Here is a 16532-nt window from a genome sequence, read left to right as displayed (position 1 = left end):
GCTCCCATTATTATCCTCCAATACACCCCTTCTATCCAGATATAGACAAGGATCATTTTGTTCACATGTATCTTTCTTTCAAAGCAAAGAAAATTTTAGCTTAAGCCTGTAAAAGTCCTTTGGTACCTCAGTGGCCCAGAAACCTGTTGCATTCCTATGTCAAAACGAGTCATTGACAAGAGAAATCTAAAACCTCATTGCTAGTGTAGAATTATAACCCAAGCTTTGTAGGAAAGGAGTGAACAGATTCAAACTAAAAATGTCGTTTGCAACACAGTGTTATTATATATCTCTTGGAAGCCAACTTCTCTACTTTCCAAGATAACGATTTCCTCTCACTTTCTTTCTTTCCATTCATTCCTTCAACACACAATTGTGAGGATTTTCTACGTGCCAGGAATTACTCTTGGTGTTATAGATAGTTTCATCAGATAAACTTTCTCTATAAAACTTTCATAGTCCTCTCCTCCTTTTTCTAAATCAATTGATGACTTCACTCGATTACTAAATAAGAAAATAGAAGTAATGAAATGGAAAGGATTCACCTTCCCATCACAAAATCTATGTTTGCTTACATTTTCATGCCTGTCTTCCATGATAGTAGAGGAAATTTATATATATATATATATATACATATATACACCCACATATATATATACATACATATAAAATATAGCCTGTCCAGAAGGTATCCAGTCATGTAGTATGAAAAATAGAGACATTTGTTGAAGAAAATACAAGATACAAGAAACAGTGTACATAGGACAATGACACCTCAGTCCCTTTCAAAGTAGGCACCTTGGGACCTCACACAGTTCTCCTAATCACCATCAGCTTCCTCATTGTATTTTCCTGAATCTCATCAACTGTCTGAAATCTCTTCATGATTTTCATTTTGGGAAAAGCCAGAAGTCGCAGGGCAACAAATCTGGGCTCTAGGAGTGCTGAGTCACCTGGGTGATTTGATGTTTTGCAAAACACTCTGCATGAAACATGATGCACGAGCAGGCGTGTTGTCATGATGAAGCTGCCAGTCACCAGTTACCCATAGCTGCGGCCTTCTGATTCATCCAAATAGTTTCCAAGGAGGAATGTTCAAGCTTATTACAAATTTTGATGTAGATTCATTGCTCTACTTGCTCAGTCATTTTGAATGCAACAGCCACATAGTACACACGCTCACTCAGTGGTGTCTACCACCCCCATTGACTAGTGCAGTGAAGTCATCATTGTTCACACATGTGCATTCCAGTCCACTCTCCTTGGCTGCCAGGTAATATCAATGTTGTGCAATCTGTTCTTGTTATATTAACAATGGCTGGACTTTTCTGGACAGGCTATATGTATATATATATAATTTTATATAATCATGGATCTGAAGAGTTGTTTTATTTTTTTAACAGATCAGTTATTCAATGAGGTTTTTCAAAAAAGAAACTTAGAACTTCATTTTGTGAAGATAAAGCCTGCTTATGAGAGCAAACACAGAGAGGAGGTAGCCCTGGAGCTGAGGAATAGCTTTGATTTTTGGCATAATTTGCGAGTCCATGCTTTCTGATCAACCTTGCGTCGCTCTGTAATCTTGTATTTCTCTTTCTTGGTGTCGAAGATCTCCCCTTCCTGGTGTCTGGGCGCGTGCAGCTGCTGCTTCTTAAAGTAAGTGTCAGTGAGATGCTTGGGGATTTTCAGACCACTGATACCAATTTTGGTGGAGGTGGCGATGACTAATTTCTGGTGTGTTCTACACAGAGGAACTCGATTAAGGGCCAGACGTCCAGTCACAAGTAGCAGGCCACTGCTCAGCTGCTTCAGCAAAAACACCCTCTTGCCCCTGTGGCGCCCAGTGAAGTTGATTAGCATGGCCCTGGGAGTGTTGCTGGCCTGGATTTTCTCACATGCCGACTGAAGGCTTTCTTGCCATGGCTCAACAGCTTTCTAGGCACATCTTCAGTAGGATAGTACCTAGATACTTTGCGAAGTTTAACCTCTTGGATACCACCATTCTTGTCACCATCAACTGGCTTAGTAACAGTAGCCATAACTTTCTCCTTTTTTTCCTCTTCAATCCTGAATTTAGCTACGGAATACTTCCTCTTGTACGTGGCCTTTAGGGAATACAGAGCTGACCGGGAATACCTGCCAATTCCTTTGATGAGGACAGGGTTTCGGCTGCAGTGGGGCTTCCCTTTCTTAGGCATCTTGGCCTTGAGGTTTCCCTTCTTAACCTTGCCACCAGCATCAGCCTTCCTGGCTTCGAATTTCTTCTCCTTAGTATCTGGCTTCTTAGTTTTTACATCTGCCATCTTCCAAGATGGGAAAAACTGAAGAATTGTTTTATAAAATTATATAAAATATATATAGTGTGTATATATATATTATATATTTAGGATTATATAATACACTATATATTAGATAGGATTATATAATATATTAAATATATAATTTTATAAAACAGCTCATATATAGTATGCATTATATAATATGTAATATATTACATATAATTATATATTATATATAATTTTATAAAACAACTCTTCATATCCATGATTACATCACTCTTGCCATCACAATGTCTTCCCTTGTCCAGTTGTATCTTTCTCCCACATCAGCAATCACCTCCCCTCTACCAATTTGTTCTATCAGAACATAAGTAATTTATAGTATCCCCCTCCTTAAACACACATTCTCTATTAACAGATGTATATTTTCTCAATGAACACTCATTTCTGTGCTCCTCTTCTGAGCAGAACTCAACAATATTGCATATGTGTATGTGTATATATATATTCTTCAGGGATATCACTTCACATTCGCTTGTGTACTTACTTCAGTATAGCTGGTGGACTCCATACTCCATTGAAACTTCATTTGGCAACACGATTAACAACCTTCCACTAGACAATTCCAGTGGGCATTTCCCTGTGCTCACCTTAAGCAACCTCTTATTATGTTCTACACTTGACCACTAAATTCTTTTTTCTTTTTCTATTTCATTTTGCTTTCTCAGTTTGTACTGCTGTTTTCTTCTCAGAGGGATTCTGAACGTAGGATTTCTTGCTGACCTCTGTTTTCTTACTGCTATATCCTTTCCTTTAGTGATCTTATATTGGGTTGGCCAAAGAGTCTGTTTAGTTTTTGTCCATAAAAGGAGACACATTTTTTATTTTCAGTCATAACTGTATTGATTTGGACATTTTGAGAATGTTGGCTATCTCCCATGTGGTATAGCATTGATTGTTAGCAATTAATGTCTCAATTTGATCACAATCAACTCCAACTGGTTTACCCAACCATGGAGCATTGTCCAGTGGGAAATCTCCAGCACAAAGCTTCGCAAACAACTTTTGACACATTTGATCAGTCACAGCACCCTTTCCATACACTGCACAAATCTATTTTTGCATTTCAGTTGTATTTTTACCTTTCTTGAAATAATAAAGCATAATATGCTACAAATGTTGCTTATTTTCTTCCATCGTCAATATTAAAATGGCTACACAAAAACTTACCAATTTTGATGTTTTTTTTTTTAATGAACGCTGGTATGACAGCTGTCATAATGCAATCTAACAAATATGTTTTAAATGAAGTAAAAGACAACTAAGTGCTACCAGAGCCATGTTACAGTAAAAAACCAAACAAACTTTTTGGCCAGCTCAATAAATTCACATGCCTTTAAATACCATGTATAGGAGAATAATCCCCAATATATGCCTTACTGAGCTATAGCCTTATCCATCTCATTGGTTACTAAGTATTTCCAATGATATGTCTCATTATCATGGGAAACTTAACAAGGAAATCTCAGTTTTTTTTCCTCTTTTCCAACCCAGTCAATCAATCAGTTAATAATCTTGTTTGTCCACTAATCTTTCTCATCTCAGTGAATTCCTAGACATGTCAGTCATTTATCTTAATTTGAATTTTCCCCTTCCTTACCAATCATATTCATACAAGTACATCTATGTAATTTGTCAGTGGTAAATTCAGATCTCAACTTCAAAATATATCAGAATTTTTCTTCTTTAACTCCACTTACATCACCTCAGTCATCATCATTTTCCACTTAGAACACCACAGGGGCCCTGGAAAAGTTTTCTCTGTTTACTCCTGACCCCTCAAATTCACTTATCATGGAATAATCAAACCGATCTTGAAGAAGTGCTTATGTAACCTACCTCTGCTAACTAAAATTCTCTGGTAGCTTCCATTTATACTGAGAATAGTGTTCTAACTCCTTCCCATGGACTGCAGAGCCCTAAACAGTTTGGCCCTGGCCTATCTCTTCAAGCTGACCTCATGCCACGCCCCTTCGTTCAGTACACACAGGCTTTCTGACGGTTGTAAAACACATCAAGTGCTTACTCTACAACTTTGGAAGAAGTAGTGAGACATTGAGTTTTATACTGAAAACTTATAGTTTAGCTTATAAAACTAAATTAGCCATGTATTCAATAAATTTTTAATTCCATTACTATTTCTTGGTCCACTGAAACAGCGTAGTACTTCTGAATCAGCCATGCTCCTGACCTTTGGAATTGCACCTTGCACTTCACATTGAGCATCACCTCAGGCTCAGTTTGACCTCAACTGCTGGGACCAAAGCAAAATTGACCTTAAACAGAAGAAACTTAATCACCTTACATTCTTGTTCTCAGCCTTGTGGTTGTCGCTCATTCAAACATGATGCTATTACAGTTCTGATTATTCAATTCATAGTTTTGTTTTGAAAAATTCTTGGCACATCACAGGTATTATTTTTTTAATGATAAGAGACAGCCTTTGCTCTTAATGAGTTCTCATCCTTCCTTCAGGTGCTTTGTCCATGCTCACATCCCTATCTGTCCACCTCATCTAAATACTCAATCTTATCACTGTTCTCCAGATTACAATCTTCTTTTCTCTTGATTTACTGGATGTTCTGTGTTGTTTTGTTAATACCTTTCCCAGAATCAAGATCATTACCTCTAAAGGAAGCACGACCTTTGACTCAGTTCCAAAATAGCAATCAGTCACTAGATAAGTCCCCTAATTCAATTTATTTGTCATGTTCCCTTTATTCCTTCAGCTTCGCCTTTGAACTCCCTCTCTATCTTTCTAGTGCTTTACATAGGAGTAAACAGATGTCATTCTTTACAATGGCTCATCTATTTGAAAATAGAAGAGAACAGTGATTATTGGTGATATCATTATGCTACTAAACTTCTTATTTCAGATATAAAATATTAGGCTACTATTTATTCAAGAGAAACTGAATAGGTTGAAAATTATGCCTACCTAACAAATTAAAATGTATATATTTTCCAAATCTTTTCCTAAAAGATAAACCTCTCTAAGGGGATAACTAGTGTTTATCATTTACCAGGGCTTGGGTTCCATCTTTCAGAACACATTGCATATAAGTAATTCAAATTTAGATAAAGGAGCCAATATTTTAAAGTGGATATATTTACTGGGTCTACAAATTAAGACATTCTCATGGAATTGTAGATTGAGATGAAGAATTTACCCAGTCAGTTGCTATGAATTTGCCACTGTGAAATCTCTTCTAGAAAACAACATTACGAGGTGGTATATTAGAAAGAAAATGGTGGGATAGATTGGGTCTAATCTGGGACTCAACATGTTTAACATTATGACTGGATTAGTTTCCTATGGCTGTTTTAACAAATGACCAGAACTTGATGGCTTAGAATAACAGCCAGTCTCTTAAGGTCTGAAATCTGAAATTAATTTCCCTGAGCCAAAGTCAAGGTCTCAGCAGGACCGTATGCCTGTTTCCAGAGAATAATCTGTTCCCTTGTGTCCTACAGCTCCTACATGGTTAGGACCTGTGGAGATTTGGGTCTGCCCATAGATTAGTCAGCCTACCACAAGGATTTTGTACAGGCTCTGAATCTCTGTATCTTCTATGAAATAGGGCTAATCAAGATATTTTGAGAACTGCCCTGGCTGGTGTAGCTCAGTGGATTGAGCACCAGCCTGCAAATCAAAGGGTCACTGGTTTGATTCCCAGTCAGGGCACATGCCTGGGTTGCAGGCCAGGTCCCAGGTGAGGGGTGCGCAAGAGGCAACCACACACTGATGTTTCTCTCCCTATACTTCTCCCTCCCTTTCCTTCTCTCTAAAAATAAATAAAATCTTTAAAAAAAAGATATTTTAAGAACCAAATGAAATAAATTAACATTATCATATCAGGGGCAATTATATCATCTTCTAATTTGCATTTATTATCAGCTTTATTAATATAAAACTTTTTCTTGATACTTTCTATACCACAATTTTTCAAAAGAAAGGTTTTTTAAAGGAAATTAATTTACCATATTTCTATGTTACTGTATCTAATTGTTCTTTGAAGTATGCTACTTCTCTGACTTTTTCCACTTTGGTATTTTGGGTCTTGGGAGGTTTTTAGAATATTAGAAAAGCTAATCAAATCACTTATTGCCCAGACATAAACCACAAAGGCAAATGCTATCATAACTCTTAACATTCCAAAACTTTATTTTGAGTGGGTTGATGAGAATTATCTAGACTTTGCCATTGGACTTGCAGACATCCTTGTTCTATCTTAAACTTACCAGCCAAATCATCTCTTTGATTATATGTAGAAGCAGACGTAGTGAAAATAATGCTGAAGGCCAGGGTAGGTAAAGGATAACTGTGTTTCTTTTAAGCCAGCCTAAATTATGTGTCTCTGAAAGTTATCAAAACAGATAAAGCTTTTTCAGAATATCTCAAGCAGAGAAAGCTGTCAAATTGGTACAGGCATTTGAGAAGAAAATGCTTTCTAGTGGGAGACACTGATTGAGACACATCAACTTACTACTGGTGGCCTGGACCAGAGTTTCGACCAGTAAACTTATCACAACTACAGCTAAGGAAAAAATCCTCTGCTTTCGACCATAAACATGATTTGTCATCCCATCCTGGTATTTATCTAAGGCATTTTATTATAGTAACATATTTTAAAAAGAACTTCGAATATTAGAAATAGAAAATGATTTTTCTAAAGCAAGTTTTTATTTGAAGTGTTAATGACTGAGTAGACATCCACACTGTATATTTGTATTGCCTCATTTCTGGGCATGCCATTTATTTACTGTGAAATATATCCTGGGATATTAAATTCTTAGATTTTACATGGTTAGCTACTTTTCTGTATTCAATTCCTGACTTAGATGCCAGCTGCCAAGAGAAGCAATTCATGAATAGCTTTATAAATTAGTATTTCCTACCCAGTTACTCTCCGCAACATCACCCTATTGTACTTTCTGCATAGTACTTGTTTCTCCAAAATTACCTATTCATGATGGTGTCTTTCTGTAGCGTATATGCTCCATGAAAACAGAGACATCTATACCTGAATACCTAATACAGAACTAGTTTCTCTAGGTCCCTAATAAATGAAATACCCAAAATAATTTGATGGAGGTAAAAATACTTTTTTGGGTATTGGAATTTTGTGATTACATACTATCTGACATAGTTATGTCTCCAAGATTGGAAAACTCTCCAATATCTTTTATTACTCAAGAGGTTCCCTGGAGACTGGCAAATTCAAAAAAAAAAAAACAAAAAAAAAAACCAGAGGACATTGCTCTCAAAGGACCTTGGAATGTAGTTCTAGTCGTGATGAAAAAGAAAGCCATGGGGTCTATCTTCCCCAGGAACATGACCTAACTAAAACGAGTTTTACGCTTGGCAGACATTCTTTAACTGTTGTAATGAGACGAGATAGAAGAAAAAAATTGTCTTTCCTTTTGAAGTTTTCTCTGACAGAAATGGTAGCAATTGACTCAGGCAAATGAAGGAGCTTAATTGAGCTACAAGAGAATTTCATGCATTAGTTGAGATACTCTATTACACCTCTCTCTAAAGAGTACTATGAAAAGTTCCTATTGTTTACTTCTAGGATTTAAACCAATGGCAAGATTACATTTGGTATCTTTTCCTAAATGAGTATTTTTATTCCCTTAAGTACCAGTCCATCCTGTGAAGTGATCTACAGGCTGGACAGCTGTCAAAGACAATGCATGATAGAAATCATGAATTTACACGCATATGGATCGAATGTTACAAACAAAACAAAAAAATTAGTATGTTAGTAGTTGTACTAATTTATATTTAGAATTGAATTTATTGTTCCATGAATATAACCTGTGATTCCACTAACTTACAAAATAAAAACAAGTAAAGAAAGCTGCGAAGCTGGTGCAAAATTATGAGATGTCATTTTTGCCTGTCAACATCTAACAATCACACTTTTCCTTATGAAAGAGACCCACCTGTCTCCCACTCTCAATCCTTAGTCTTTTAGAGGAGATAATTCTCTCAGGTCCAGAAGTGGGCCTTGATTAATACAAAATAATCACCAAATTTCACACTCCACTCCCAAATTAGTACACGTAGAAGGAAAGAGAGATAATATCATTTAGACGCTGAATTAAGCTTCATTTGAAGCCAGTCTCATCCCTGGTCTTCCAGTTGTGTAAGTCAATAAAAAACCTTTTAGCTACAACCACTATGGGTGGATTTGTTTCTGCATACAACTAAGACATTATCAGTTATTAGTCCATGTGTTTTACATGTGATACTATTAATTTTCCCAAGAAGATTATGTTTATTACTAAAGGCAACATGTGGGATTAAAATAAATATGTCTAAGATTTTAGAGGATTCCCTGAGAAGTGAATGCAAAGTGCAAATTTTCTTATTATGTTCGAGATTGAATGCAGGTTCCCCTACTCACACAAAAAAAGTACATGAACTTTGTACATGCAAATGGATAGATAGATACAGGAATGGGAGAATAGTGAAAGGAATTTTCCAGTTTAAAAAAAATCTCACTGAGAATAAGGCAAAGCTGTTATACAAATATATATGGCTAATAACAAAGATCAGATACCTTCCCCATCTAAAGACACAGAATTGTGTTATAAAGTTTTCTGAAAATCATCTGATCACTTAAAGAGATATTTAGAAAGTCATGAGATGCAAACCCCTTGGCACTGACTCCAGACCAACATATTCTAGGGGACAGGAAATCCAGTCAATGGAGGAAGGGAAGGCCTGCTGCCTCCTCACTGCAGGCAGGCCTGGGCGAATAAATGGCCTAGCACCTCCTGCTATGGTCCCAGCTGTCTTTCCCTCAATACTGAAAACTCCTTGAGACGGGGCATCTTCACAGCCTCAACACTTCACTTAGTGACTGGCACAGAGGAGGTATTAATAAAAGATAATATGCCAGAATTAATGAGTATATGAATAAGTGAATAAGTAAACGGATCATTTAGCTCCTACCAAATTTAAGAGATTGTCAATTTGAAGTTACTTATATTCTTGAGAATATAATAAATAATAAAATAATAAATGCCCTTCAGATACGGATTTGAAAAATCCAGAGGAAACTGCAGAGTTGCATATTCTATCTCTTTGCAAATACTCATTGTCATCTGGAACATGCCTGGTTCTGATAACTCGGCTGTTTGAACATCACCCCAGACTGAAAGGTGGAACTGCCTTAAAATAGCTGTATGTTCTTATCTTACATTCCTGAAATGTGCTAAATAAAATAAATATTTTTAACATATAACTTTTAAAATCCTGCAATTTCCAAGTGGGAATAAAATCACCTAACTAGGGTAGCAATCAAGTATCTTCAAAAATATTTAAATATTCATAGTATTCATTATCTTCTCATGCAAATTCATGCTTTTTTCCCTTTCCATTTGGAAAATTTATGAACTATGTGTATTTTCTACAAGATAAGATGTATTTTTAGAAGCAACTTTTTTACTAAGAAGCTAGTTCTTTTACAATTATCTTTTGGGAAATGAAATAAGCAGAGAATATTACTGAAACACATAAAAATGTTATTTCATGACTGACTGTTTTTAAGATACAAGAAGAAAGTTGTTTGGAATTCTGGAGTAGGATTAAATTGAGCACAGCAGAATTCAGAGTGCCTTTGAACCCCAAGCTTTTTATTTTCAGAATATAGCCAAGACAGCATATAGAATTTTCAAAAAAGAAATTTCCCTGGAAATGATAAACCAAAATCTTTGCACCCGCCTGTAAACAGCCGAAGACTCTGCTCTGGTCTGCGCCTAATTCACTTAGACTCCCAAACCAGTTCTCTCGGCCTGAACTTTTAAAAAGGCAGAATAAAAGATAAAATGGTAGAGTAACATACCAATAATCTTAATAGAAAATTTTATTTATAGAGCTCCTTAGAACTCAGGAAGAGCTTTCCTATACTTCACCTAATAGGAATTTCTAAACAGTCTCTGAAAGGCACAAAAATGGGCCCCTTTGACAACTCTGGGCAAATGACTCATCACTGTTTCACAGTATTTACGTACAAGACTTTATGAACCTTTCATAGAGGGCTCTTTACAAGACAAAGTACCCATATATGTGAATGTGCACATCATGAGTAGTAGGTATCGCCAATTGTTATGGATCCACCATGAGAGAAAATGGCATTTTTCATGACATTCCATAATAAGATATATCTACAGGAATACTTGTGACGATGAAAGTGCTTTTTATGCTAATTAATATTTGATTCATTTTTGACATTAAATCAGTTATTTACTGCTGTATAACAAACATCTGAAAACTTAAATGCTTAAAACAACAATATTCACTTCTTTTGCTCAATAGTCTGCAATGTGGTCAGGTTATGATATGACATTGTTTCTGCTTTTGAAGGTTCTGATGAGGTAACTCACCTGGCAACTGGAGAATTTTCACTTTTAAAATTAAATTTACTGGTGACATTGGTTAAAAATATTATATAACTTTCAAGTGTAAAATTTCATAATACATCATCATTATTTTGCATTGTGGGCTTACCACCCAAAGTTTAGTCCCCTCCCTTTCCCATATATTTATCCTCTTCATCCTCCCTCTAAGCCCCTGCCCCACTGGTAACCACCGTACCGTGGTGGGTACTGTTGTATCTATGAGTTTTTTGGTTTTGTTCATTTGTTGCTTTTTTTTTATATCCAAAAATAAGTGAAATCATATGGCTCTTGTTCTTTTCCATGTCACTTATTTCACTTAGCATGATACTCTCAAGATCCATACATGTTGTCACAAATGGCAGAAAATTATTCTTTCTTATAGCTGAGTAGTATTTCATTGTATATATGTACCACATCTTTATTCGATCATCCAGCAAAGGACTGGTTTCTATGTCCTAGCTGGTTTGCATGTCTTAGTTACCATGATTAATGCTGCAATGAACATAGGGGTACATGTATCTTTACAAACAAATGTTTTCAAACTTGTCAGGTTTGCAAAAGAGGAATCCCATACCTGGGTCATGTGATAGCTCTACTTTTTTTTTTTTAAGAGAGAGAGAAAGTGAGAGAGTGAGAGACAGAGAAACATGGATACATCTATTTGTTGGCCCACTTATTGATGCATTCATTGGTTGTTTCTTGTATGTGCCCTGACTGAAGATGGAACCTGCAACCTTGGCATATGGGGATGATGCTCTAATTAACTGAGCTACCCAGCCAAGGCCAATAGCTCTATTCTTAATTTTTTGAGGAACCTGCACACTGCTTTCCAAATGGGCTATACCAATTTACATTCCTACAAGCATGAGGGTTCCATTTTCTCCATAATCCATCCAAAATTTGTTATTACTAACTTGTCTTGCTGATAATAGCCATTCTTTTTTTAAAGATTTTATTTATTTATTTTTTAGAGAGAGGGGAAGGGAAGAGGAAGAGAGGAAGAGAAACATAAATGTGTGTTGCCCCTCATGTGCCCCACGTGGGGGACCTGGTCCACAACCCAGGCATGTGCCCTGACTGGGAATTGAACCATTGACCTTTTGGTTTACGCTCAATTCACTGAGCTACACCAGCCAGGGCTGATAATAGCCATTCTAACAGGTGTGAAGTGTATATCATTGTAGTTTTGATTTGCATTTCCCTAATAGATAGTGAAGTTGAGCATCTTTTCAAATATCTGTTAGCCATTTGTACTGTATGTTTTCTTGGGAGAAGTGTCTGCTCATGTCCTCTGCCCATTTTTTAATTGGACCATTTGTTTTTTCATTGAGTTCTATAAATTATATATATACATATGATATTAACCCCTCTTTGAAGGTGTTGATTGCAAATATCTTCTCCCATTCAGTTGGTTGCCTTTTTATTTTGTTGTTTTTCATTTTTTGCTGTGCAGAAGATTTTTTTTAAGCTTGACATAGTCCCATTCATTTAATTTTGTTTTACTTCTCTTGCTTTTCAGATCAAATTCATAAAATCCTCTCTGAGACCGAGGCCCATAAGATTAGAGCCTATATTTTCTTTTATGTATTTTATTGTTTCCGAACTTATATTTAGGACTTTGATCCATTTTGAGTTAATCTTTGTGCATGGTGTCAAATAGCAGTCTGGTTTCATTCTTTTCCATGTGGCTTTCCAATTTTTCCAGCAACATTTATTAAAGAGGCTTTCTTTTCTCCATTGTATGTTTTTGGCTCCTTTGTTGAAAATCAGTTGCCTTTATATGTGTGGGTTTATTTGTGGCCTCTCAATTCTGTTCAATTGGTCTGTATGTCTCTTGTTCTGCCAATACCATATTGTTTTGATTATCATAATTCTATAATATAACGAAGTCAGGGATTGTGCTACCTCCAGCTTTGCTTTTATTTTCTCAGGATCATTTTGCCTATTTGGAGTCTTTTGTGGTTCCGTACAAATTTGAAAATTTTTTTGTTCCATTTCTTTGAAAAAAAGCCACCAGTATTTGGATGGGGACTGCATGAAATCTGTTTATTGCTTTAGGTAATATGGCCATTTTAACTCTGTTGATTCTGTCAATCCATGAACACAGAATATCTTTCCATATCTTTGTATCTTTTTCAATTTCTTTCAAAAATGTCTTGTTTTTAGTGCATAGGTCCTTCACTTCTTTATTTTTTTAAATTATTTTATTGTTGTTCCTTCACTTTCAAAAAATTTTGATTTACTTATTTTTTAAAGAGAGGGGAAGGGAGGGAGAAAGAGAGGGAGAGAAACATCAATGTGTGAGACAAACAGCCATAGGCTGCCTCTTACATACCCCTGACCCTGGGTTACAGGAACCTGGCCTGTAACCCAGGCTTGTCACCTAACCAGGAATCAAACCTGTGACCTTTTGGTTTGCTGGAGGGTGCCCAATCCACAGAGCCATACCAGTCAGTTCTTTTGTTAAGTTTATTTCTAGCTATTTGATCCTATTTGTTGCAATTGCAAATGAATTGGGGTTTTTTCTGATATTGCTAGTGTATAGGAATGCATCAGATTTTTGTACATTGGTTTTGTGTCCTGCAAATTTCCCTCTACTTTTATTATTTCTAAAACTCTTTTGGTGGACCCTTTCGGGTTTTCTATATATGTCATGTCATCTGTGAAAAGCGACAATTTTACTTCTTCATTCCCAATTTGGATGCCTTTTGTTTCTCTATTTTGCCTAGTTTCTCTGGCTAGGACTGCCAGTAAGACGTTAGATAACAGCAGTGAGAGTGAGCATCCTTGTCTCGTTCCTGAACTTAGAGTAAAAGCTTTCAGGTTTTTGCCATTGAGTCTGAAATTAGCTGAGGGTTTGTCATAGATGGCTTTATTATGTTGATGTCCTTTCTTTCTGTACCCATTTTATTGAGTATTTTAATCAAATAAATGTTGTATCTTGTCAAATGCTTTTTCTGTATCTTTTTATATAATCATGTGTTCACCCATTATTTTGTTAATGTGGTAAATCACATTGATTGATTTGCATATGTTGAATCACACTCTCATCTCTGTACTGAACCCCACGTATTCGTGATGTACTATCTTTTCAATGTACTGTTGTATTCAATTTGCTATTATTTTGTTCAGGATTTGTGCATCTGTATTCATCAGCGATATCGATCTGTAGTTTTCTTTTTGTGTGTTGTCCTTGCCAAGTTTTGGATTTAGGATAATGTTGGCCTCATAAAATGAGTTAGGAATTATTGCTTCTTTTATGATTTTTTGGAAGAGTTTGAGAAGGATAGGTATTAAGTATTCTTTGAATGTTCAGTAAAATATACTAGTGAAGCCATCTGGTTCTAGACTTTTGTTTTCTGAGAGGTTTTTGATGACTGTTCCAGTTTCCTTACTGTTAAGTCTATTTAGATTTTCTAGTTCTTCATGATTCAGTGTGGGAAAGTTATATATTACTAAGAATTTGTCCATTTCTTCTAGGCTCTTGAATTTGGTGGTGTATAGCCTTTCACAGTATTTTTTATATAATCCTTTGTATTTCTGTGGTGTTCATTGTAACTTCTCTCATTTCTGATTTCAAGTCTTTCTTTTCTTTCCTTGGTGATCTACCCAGGATTTGTCAATTTTATTTATTTTTTCAAAGAACCAGTGGTTTTTTTAAAGAGTTTTTTTCTATTGTCTTTTTGTTTTCTATTTCATTTGATTCTGTTCTAATTTTTATTATTTCTTTGCTTCTATTGATTTTGGGCTTCATTTTTTCCTCTTTCTATATTTTTAAGATAAAATGTTAGATTGTTTATTTAAGATCTTTCTTGTTTCTTGAGGTTGGCTTATAATGCTAGAAAATTCTGTTTTAGTACTACTTTTCCTACATCCCCCAAATTTCCTTACATACATTGTATTGTCATTCTCATTTGTCTTTACGTATCTTTTGATCTCTGATTTCTTCTTTGCCATTTGTCACTATAGTTGTCCAGTAGCATGTTGTTTAATCTTCACATGCTTGTGGCTTCTTCAGCTTTCTTTCTGCAATTAATTTCCAGTTTCAGACTGTTGCGGTTGGAGAACACGTTTGGTATGATTTCAGTCTTAAATATTTGGAGACTACTTTTGAGTACCAACATATTGTCTATCTTTGAAAATGTTCTGTGTGCATGAGAGAAGAATGTATATTCTGATGTTCTGGGATAGAAAACAATATAAATATCGATTATTTCCTTTTGGTCTAATGTGTTATTTAAGGCCAATATTTCTTTATTGATTTTCTTTGGATGATCTATCCATTGCTGTCAATGTAGTATTTAGACCTCCTACTTTAATTGTATTTTTTCACTTTCTCCCTTTAGTTCTGTTAGTAGTTGCTTTATATATTTTGGTGCTCCCTGATTGGGTGCACACATATTAAGGTGTGTTGTAAATGTACCACAAATTTTTTATCCACTCATCACTGATAGGCACTTAGGCTCTTCCTAATCTTGGCTATTGTGACTAACACTGCTTTGAACTCAGGGGTACATATATTCTTTTCAATTGGTGTTTTGGGATTCTTAGGTATATTCCCAGAAGTAGAGTCACTGTCCAAGGAATTTCTATTTTTAATTTTTTGAGGCATCTCCATACTGTTTTCCACAGTGGCTGCACCAGTCTGCACTCCCACCAACAGTGCACTAGGGTTTCCTTTTCTCCACATCCTCACCAGCACTTGTTGTTTGTTGATTTAGTGATGGCAGCCATTTTGACAGATGTGAGGTGATATCTCACTGTGGTCTTAATTCACACTCCCTGATGGCTAGTGATGCTGAGCATTTTTTCATATGTCTCTGGACCATCTGTATTTCCTTCTCACTTTCTACAGCAACATGGATGGAACTGGAGACTATCATGCTAAGTGAAATAAGCCAGTCAATGCAAGACAAATACCATATGATCTCCACTTATAAGTGGAATCTAATGAACTAAATAAACTAATGACAGAAATTGAATCAGAGACGTAGAAACATGGAACAGACTGACAGCTGTAAGCGGGGAGGGTGAAAGTGGGGACTGGTTGAAAGAAGTGAAGGGAATTATCAAAGAACACGTGTCCACGATTCATGGACATAGAAAATAGTGTGGGGACTGACTGTGGGAATGGGGGGCAGGTTGGGTGGAGGGGGCAAAAGGGGAAAATTGGGACAACTGTAATAGCATAAACAATACAATATATTTTTTTAAAGTGTTATGTCTTCTTGATGTAGTATCTACTTTATCATAATTAAATATCCACCTTTGCCTCTTGTTACCAATTTTATCTTGAAATCCATTTTGTCTGATATAAATATGGCTACACCTGCTTTTCTCTGGATGGCATTTCCTTAGAGTTTTATCTTCTACCCCTTCACTTTGTCTATGTTCATCTTTGTAGCTGAGATGTGTCTTCTGAGGACAACATATAGTTGAGTCATGTATTTTAATCCATCCTGCTACTTTGAGCCTTTTAATTAACGAGTTCAGTTCATTTACATTTAGGGTGATTATTGACATATGAGGACTACCTATAATCATTTTATGCTTTTTTTTCTGTTTGTTCTGTGTTTCCACTATTTCTTTTCCTTTTTGTTTCCATCTGCTGTTTTTCTTTAGTAGTATTCTGATTTTTACTCTTTTTTTTATGTTATGTACCTCTGTTCTAGATTTTTGTACTGTGGTTACCATTATTAGGTTTATGCCCCCCAGAATAAAAAGTTTCAGACATACAATAGTCTATTTCTTGTGATTGCATCTTGTCTCCATTCACCTGTA

General features: G+C 35.8%; 1 pseudogene; it reads right to left on the bottom strand.

Moving 5' to 3' along the window:
- Positions 1-1438: 1438 nt before the first annotated feature.
- LOC112302040 (large ribosomal subunit protein eL6 pseudogene) lies at positions 1439-2303 on the bottom strand (annotated as a pseudogene).
- Between the last annotated feature and the right edge of the window lie 14229 nt (positions 2304-16532).

Source organism: Desmodus rotundus, chromosome 6 (genome assembly GCF_022682495.2).
Source record: "Desmodus rotundus isolate HL8 chromosome 6, HLdesRot8A.1, whole genome shotgun sequence".
NCBI classification, from domain to species: domain Eukaryota; kingdom Metazoa; phylum Chordata; class Mammalia; order Chiroptera; family Phyllostomidae; genus Desmodus; species Desmodus rotundus.
The sequence above is the reverse complement of the archived record's forward strand: the minus strand, read 5'-3'. Positions and strand labels throughout refer to the sequence as shown.